Raw genomic sequence first — 6,983 nt, 5'->3', positions numbered from 1 at the left:
GCTGAGGTTGTAGGCCTTCACCATTGACCAGACTATGGTACTTTATTACAGCAAAATTAACGCACTGCTCATGTTCTTGTGGTTGACTGGGTTTTGTTGAGTTATTTTCACCTCAAATACCTTTAGTCTGAAGTCTGGACTCGATGCTGAAGACTTGCATCATGGCTGCCATTCAATGCTGTAGTTGGCTGGGGTATCATCTGGGACTATGACCTCTCCAAGTAGCTTGCATTTCTTTAAGCTATGCTGGAAGATTCTGGACTTGGTGGCACACACCTTTAATCTCAGTACTTGAGAGGGAGAGGCAAGTGGATCTCTGTGTGTTCAAGGCCAGCCTGGTCTACATAGCAAGTTTCAGGACAGCCAGAGCTGCATGGTGAGACGAGCTAGCAATGCCAGAGGCCTTAGGTGGGAACTGGCATTACATTGTTAGCTCTGTTCTGTTCTACTCAGTCAAACAGAGTACAGGCTGAGGGAAGGACTTGGTATAGAAAAGGATGTGGGTTGGGATCATGTCTGCAGTCTACAATTTAGCACAATGATTCCCTATGAATCTACTGGAAGCAGCATGGTTCACGTTAAACCTAAATATTACTGACTTAGGGACACAGCTATTCTTTCCTCTGATAACAAGATTGGACTGAGGAAAACATTATTCCTCAGACAATTAGTGATATGTTGGGAACAAGGAATGCTGCTGAAATCCTCAAAGTTTCTAATTTTTAAGTTAAATTTTATTTTACTGTGTGTCTATGTCTGTCTGTGTCTGTCTGTTTGTCTGTATCTGTATGATGTGGGAGAGATGCCATGGTAAGCATGTAGTTTACCCAGTTGGTTCCACCTTTATGCATGTTTCAGCAGTTCAACTCAGACCACTTTGCATGACAAATGCCTTTAGCCACTGAGCCACATCACTGGCTCCAAGATTTCTAAATTATAAGGCAGATAACTACCAGTGGGTAGTTATAGCTCAGGAGACTCAAAGAGATATTTCCTCTCCTCTTGGTTTGAAACCATTTATTTCAATTACTGCACTTCTGGTAATGCCCTAGGGGTCGGTAGATTTCCTAGTGAAGCTCTATGGTGATTTCGTCATAGTGGTGGCAGTGGTGGTACTGCTGGTGCTGATGGGGTTTGGGCTGTAAATAAGTCTCTTAGAGTCTTACTCCCAAAGTTATAGCAAGCATATGTAGCTAGCTAACTATAACTCTTGCTTCTGCTAATCCCATAAAATACAACGCACTAGGAAACAACTACAAGGGCAGTTGTGTCCCCTTAGAGGTTTATTTTTGGAAGTCTCTATACAAAGGGACCCTCTCTATACAAAGGACTTCATCATGTCTCTTATGTGGTCTCCTCTTTAGATATTCTGAGTACAGCCCCTCATCTTGGATGAGCAGAATTTGTAGATTGATGAAAAGGTTAAAATGAAAGAAAATTTGAGAATGACCACTAAATCACAGATATGGTGTGCCATTACTAAGTAGATTAAAGAGCATGCAGAGGCTTGCCTGGAAGAACCTCTGACTCAGGAACCTCTGAAAGTATAAGTCAGTTCCCAGTATTCACACAGTGATTCACAACTGCCTGCAGCTCCAGTTCCAGGAATCTGAAACCCTCTGGTATCTTCCTTGGGCACCAGGAATGAGTGTGATATTCATGTGCACATGAAGGGACTCGAGTACACATACAATTTTTGAAAAATAATTATTTTTAGATTTTATTTTGTATATAAGGATTGCATACCCTGTACACAGGTGTACTACATGAACGCCTGGTGCCTATGGAGGCCAAAAGAAGGCATTGGATTCCCTGACACTTAAGTTATATACTGTAAGCAACCATGGTGGCTTACAGTATATATATATATATATATATATATATATATATATATATATATATATACATACTGTATGTATATATGTGTGTGTGTGTATGTAGAGATACATATATATGTGTTGCATATACATATATATATACACATACGTACACACACAAATAAAGTTTAAAAATTAGAAACTTTGAGGACTTTAGCAGCATTCCTTGTTCCCAACATATCACTAACTGTCCTGAAGAATAATGTTTTCCAGTAGATTCATAGGGAATCATTGTGCTAGATTGTAGATTGCAGACATGATCCCAACCCACATCCTTTTCTATACCAAGTCCTTCCCTCAGCCTGTACTCTGTTTGACTGAGTAGAACAGAACAGAGCTAACAATGTAATGCCAGTTCCCACCTAAGGCCTCTGGCACTGCAAGCTCTCCTTCCTGCCTCTTTATAATGGTCAATAGTCATTCTTCCATACTTTTTTGAGACTTAGGTCTCACTGTGTAGCCCTGGCTGTCCTGAAACTTGCTTTGTAGACCAGGCTGGCCTTGAATTCACAGAGATCCCCCTGCCTCTGCATCCTGAGTGGTGGGATCAAAGGTGTGTACCACTACCACCTGGCAGCAAGTTCTTTTTTAAAAACTAAATAAAAGTTAAGTCAGTTTGGCCACATGGGTTTCTGTAGTATGAGCGATAGTATTCTTTCAGTCTTGTCAATGTTAAAGTCCTGATTTTGATAGTTGTACTGCAGAAGTGTAAGGGGAAAAAATTGAGACAGTTTCACTTATCCCAATCTGTCCTTAAAGTTGCTATGTAGCACAGGTTGGTCTTGAACTTCTAATCCTCCTGCCTCTACCTTTTGAGTGCTGGGATTATAGGACTGTGTCATCATGCCCATCTGGAAATAGTCTTTTAAAAAGAAAAAACCATACTGAATTATTTAAGGGGCAGGATGTTTATATAAATATGTTAGCAAATGTTTACTTTCAAATGTTTCTGGAGAAAATGTGTGTGTATACATGCAGTGTATAAGTTTTTAAAAGCCCATGCTAAACTACATGCTACATATACATCTACTATCTATCTATCTATCTATCTATCTATCTATCTATCTATCTATCTATCTATCATATCACCAACCTATCTATTTTTCTATCCATTTATGAGTGTCTACTGTAAATAGATAGAGAAACCAAGAATGATGAAGTCAGCTAGTTTCATAAAATATTAATATTGGGGAGCCAGAGAATTCTTTAGTTTGTTAATTTTTCTCAGTCTACATTTTTCCAAAATAAAAACAAAACACACTGGGCATGGTGGTGTATGCCTTTAATCCCAACACTGAAGAGGCAGAGGCAGATCAGGATCTCTGAGTTTGAGGCCATCCTGATCTACAAACTGAGTTCCAGGACAGCCAGGGTTCTGTTACACAGAGAAACCCTGTCTGAAAACAACAACAACAACAATAACAACAACACACACACATCTAAACCAAAACAAACTACAACACAACAAATCCCAACAACAAACAAACAAACAAACAACAAACCAGAAAGTTTAATACATTGTATATAACACTTGGAGGAGGTGGTGTGGAGGAATGGAGTATCTGAATGTGTATAACTATTAGAGTGGGTAGGGAACAATAAAAACTCAATTGCGGGGCTGGGGATTTAGCTCAGTGGTAGAGCGCTTACCTAGGAAGTGCAAGGCCCTGGGTTCGGTCCCCAGCTCCGAAAAAAAGAACCAAAAAAAAAAACAAAAAAACAAAAAACAAAAAACAAAAAAACAAAAAACAAAAACAAAAAAAAAACTCAATTGCATTAATTCCAAAGAAATTGTTAATCATGCATCCTAATTTGGTAGTTGCATCAATTTCTTAGATATTATGAAAAGCAATCTCTTTGCTAGTTACAAAGACATTTAACTAACTAAATCAGAACAGAAAGTGAAAATATTCTGGCTTTTGTTATAGGGATTATGAAACATATGTAAATCTCAGCTCAGAAGAAATTAATTTGACTAGCGTAGATGTAAAATCAAGACTAATAATGTTGTGCCAAATGTTGTGCCGGGAAGCATTCGTGAACCCCAAAAGACTACCAAGGAGCCTTTTCCGATGTAATCACATTAAGGTCTCTTTATTACAAACTGGGGTTTGGGCTTACTCACAGCAGACCAACAGGATGATTTGGTGAAGCAGCCCCAGACTCTCATTGGGACAAGGTTTTATAGAAAATGGAAGTAAGTGATGGGGGTGGGAGGTGGGAAGCGGGGGCGTCCAGTCCGGCAAGCATCTAACTGAATGTTATTATAAGCTGACAGGTGGGTGCTCTGAAGCAAGACTTCATAAAATCACAAATGGTCTGAACATACATCTGAAACAATCAGATTAATCTTTGATTAACTGTTGCTAGGAAGTAGCTAGGGAGTAACTCTGGCCAAAGACAAGCCATGGGGCCCTTCCTGGTACTTGAGTACAGCTTGGGTTCAGCTGCAGGTCAAGCTCTCAGGCTTTTTTTTTCCTTTTAAGATGGGGGCTGGTTCCAAGATGGAGTAGGTTTGGTCTCTCAATAATACTGTAAACCTCTTAAGTATCTGCATTGTTCTAATGCTCTTATCATGTTTATGGGGACATACATTAGACACTTGGTGGTGGGGGTTAATTCAAATGAAGAAAAGATACTGGCTGCCTTATGATTGTCTTATTTAGAGAATATCCGTGAGGAAAAATAGCCATGCCAACTGCCGGGCTTGGACTGCTGATCTGGGAACCTGACCCCCAGAACAACTTCCTCAGATGAATTTTAAAAGGATTGAGATACAGATATGGACTGAGCATGTGGTCCTGATTGTATCTGAGAACTGGAGGCTTATAGATGATCCTCTGTCTCAAAGGAAACAGAGAGCACCCTTAATTAGTTAACATCTTATTAAAGTCTGGCACCATCTGCTCTCAGTGAACCTCATAAATACAACAGGGCAGGTTGTTTATGTAGCAAATGTTTATTAAGTGTCTTCCCATGTACAGGACATAGTCCAAAATCATGGAACTACAATGAGAAGGAAATAAATAGGATCCATGGCATCCGTCCACTTAGAGGAGTTCCCATGAATCAGTTATTCCACCTTTGAGGGGAACCTCCTTTCCTCCTATAGTAAATGTGAGATAAAGGAACTGATAGATATGAAGGAAGCAGTCAACAACAGACACATATTAAGTATCCCTTAATTGTTCACTTCCCATTCCCACCCGGCTTCTCCTGCAGAGGCTCCTCCACTCACCTTTGCTTACTTTAAATTTTGCCCACACTTTTCTGTCAGGTTAGAGCCACAGACCCCCAGCTTTTGGCCTTTTGCAGTTATAACAGAGGCCTTAAGAACATGTGAACTTGCCCTTGTGGTACACTTTACACTGGTACTAACTGGTACTACAGGACAAATGTTATTTGGTTAGGAAATCCACTACATAGCTCTGGCTGTCCTGGAACTTACCACATAGACCAGGCTGGCGTTGAGCTCACAGAGATCTATCTGCCTTTGTTTCCCAAGTGCTGAGGTTAAAGGCATGAGCCACCATGTACAGCCCATCTGTTTTTTAATATATAAATGATGTTTGGGCTGCAACAGGGATTTCAATTTGAAGATTTTTACCATGATTGTGCTATTAAACAATGTTCGGGCTTATTAATTTTACATGCATTTGAGTCTTTGAAATGGTTAGATCATTTGCATGAGAAAATTGTCATGAAACGAACTACATATTTAATACTAGAGAAAAAGCACTTCTGGATTATTGGACTGTTAGGGTTCTAATTAAAATTTGTGGAAAAATAAAAGAACTCAAAGGAAACATACATCAAACAAAAAGAGAATTGGAAAGAAAAGGGCAATAGACATAAAGTCTACTAGATATACAGTGTTCAAGGGGGAAATTTCCATTGTTTTCACCGGGATCCAGGCCTTTATTCATCCTGTGAAGCTCTAGAAAGGTTGCAGATACATTAGATCAGGAGCAGCTTGGGAAGCTGAACTTGAGCTGGAGGCATGATAAGGTGCCAAAGGGATGCAATCACAGGCAACCAATAAAGGACAGGCTTTAGCTGACTGGATCAAACAGGGAGGAAATTGGATCTTAAAGCCTTCCACTGAAACCTTAACCTGACTCTCCATCCACAGAATCTAGGCTCTGCTCACCCTATCCCCTCTGATATCAACCATTCTGATGTTTGCTGTGCAAAGGCTTTCCCTGAAATCATCTTTAGAGGACGGACACTGACTAACAGAAGGCTGCTTGATGCTCTTCTGTCTTTTGAATTAATTCTTCCTTCTGTCCTAGGCTGCAATGGGAGAAGTTTCATAATTGCTTCAGAATGATACAGGCCTTCATGAAATCAGAACCAGTGTAAAGAGCAGAATCCTGATGATACCAAGCAAAACTGTCACATTACAGAAGAATGTGGTGTTTTGAACCAGAAAATTAGTTTTTTATTAGTCATTTTATTTATTTACATTTCAAATGTTATCCCCCTTCTCAGTTTCCCCTCCACAAACCTCCCATCCTCCTGCCTCTAAGAGGATACTCCTCCATTCATCCACCCATTCCTGCCTCAGCACCCTATCAGAGACAGAAGAAATGGCCATTCAGGGGAAACTGAGAAGACACACCAGAAGAGGGCATCAGATCTCATTACAGATGGTTGTGAGCCACCATGTGGTTGCTGGGAATTGAACTCAGGACCTCTGGAAGAGCAGTCAGTGCTCTTAACCGCCTGAGCCATCTCTCCAGCTCCCACCCACCACCACCACCACTTTCTCTTCTATTAGATTCAGCTTATCTGTTTTTATGTGGAAGTTCTTGGTTTACTTGAACTTAAGCTTTGTACAAGGAGATAAAAATGGGTCAATTTGCAGACTTCTACATGCTGACTGCCAGTTGAACCAGCACCATTTGTTGAGTAGAAATAACCAAACAAGACTATTTGGCAGGACTCAAAATGTAAATAATTGAGTGCAGCTGGGGAATCAACAGTCTAGTGAATAGAATAATAGAGTATGGGTAATTCACCTAGTACTTGTGCTAAAGCTGATTAAATAAATTGTTAGGACGTTGCCTCAATTACAGGGGGTTGGAGGGAGCTGGCCAAGTTATA

This window comes from Rattus norvegicus, chromosome 4 (assembly GCF_021556685.1).
Source record: "Rattus norvegicus strain SHRSP/BbbUtx chromosome 4, alternate assembly SHRSP_T2T, whole genome shotgun sequence".
In the NCBI taxonomy this organism is placed as follows: Eukaryota; Metazoa; Chordata; class Mammalia; order Rodentia; family Muridae; genus Rattus; species Rattus norvegicus.
Note: the sequence above shows the minus strand (reverse complement) of the source record.